The sequence below is a fragment of the Eschrichtius robustus genome, chromosome 10, assembly GCF_028021215.1.
Source record: "Eschrichtius robustus isolate mEscRob2 chromosome 10, mEscRob2.pri, whole genome shotgun sequence".
NCBI classification, from domain to species: Eukaryota; Metazoa; Chordata; class Mammalia; order Artiodactyla; family Eschrichtiidae; genus Eschrichtius; species Eschrichtius robustus.
The window spans coordinates 113110801-113111983 of NC_090833.1; the positions used below are offsets into that span (position 1 = coordinate 113110801).

The following is a 1183-nucleotide window of genomic DNA, read 5'->3' on the forward strand; positions in this document are numbered from 1 at the left end:
TTTTCATTTCAGTATGAAATCAATATCAACTTTTTTCTTTTTATTTATTTTCTTTCTTTTATTTATTATTTATTATTATTTATTTTAATTGAAGTATAATTGATTTACAATATTGTGTTAATTTCTGCTGTACAGTGAAGTGACTCAGTTATACATACATTCTTTTTTATATTCTTTTCCATTATGGTTTTTCCCAGGATATTGAATATAGTTCCCTGTGCTATACAGTAGGACCTTGTTATCCATCCATTCTATATGTGATAGTTGGCATCTACTAACCCCAAACTCCCAGTCCAAAAACACATGGAACCCTTTACGAATTTGCGTGTCACCCTTGCACAGGGGCCATGCTAATCTTCTCTGTATCATTCCAATTTTAGTATATGTGCTGCCGAAGTGAGCACGACTTTTACTAGTTTTTCTTTTTTTTTTTTTCTTTTGCTAATATTCACGGTCTCAAATAGGACAGAAAAGTTTTCAGGAATTAAACATCCCTTTTTCATCTCTTCTCTCTGACCTCCCAAAAGTTGTCTCTTACAATCAAGTCAAAACAGAATGTTTTCTATGTTGGTCACACCACTCTTCTCTCTAAAACCTGTGTCTGACCAGATGCAAATGATGACTAGTTATATATCTCTACTCGGTAAAGCTGTACATACTTTAAGACATAAAGTGATTAGAATTACTAATACTATTTTAAAATTCTAAAACACAATTGTATCATTATGTTGTTCCTAAAGATGCCTCCTCACTTTCAATCATTTAAGATGAAAAAAGTGGCCCTGAACAGGTCGGAGGCCAGAAGCATCATTGGACTTTCCCCGGAAAGGCCATCCCTACTCCCAGATAGAATCCAGTGGCTCACGCGTTCTCCCTGCTGCTGCCCGTGGAACTTCTCTTCACTCAACCACCGTTGGCCAAGATGGATTGTTAATGTCACATTCAGCCAGTATAGCCCCTCCTGCTGAGTCACACTGTCTCCTGATCAAGCCCAAGTGTAGCCAGTGATTGGGAATGCCTGCCGTCTTGCACCGCAAGGCCAGCCCTGTAGCGAGGGTGTGTCACTGGGGTAGACCACGGGGCTTTCTCTGTCCTTACAGCCTGTTATTAAAGGTCCCAAAGGCTTCACAGCTGAGTTCTCCCTCCCTGATTATGAAGCCTGGAAGGGTGATCTTATTCTTTT

General features: G+C 39.2%; 1 non-coding gene across 1 annotated transcript; it reads right to left on the reverse strand.

Moving 5' to 3' along the window:
* Positions 1-297: 297 nt before the first annotated feature.
* LOC137771097 (U6 spliceosomal RNA) lies at positions 298-404 on the reverse strand. Its single transcript, XR_011075311.1, has one exon. It is a non-coding gene; the product is annotated as a U6 spliceosomal RNA (small nuclear RNA).
* Between the last annotated feature and the right edge of the window lie 779 nt (positions 405-1183).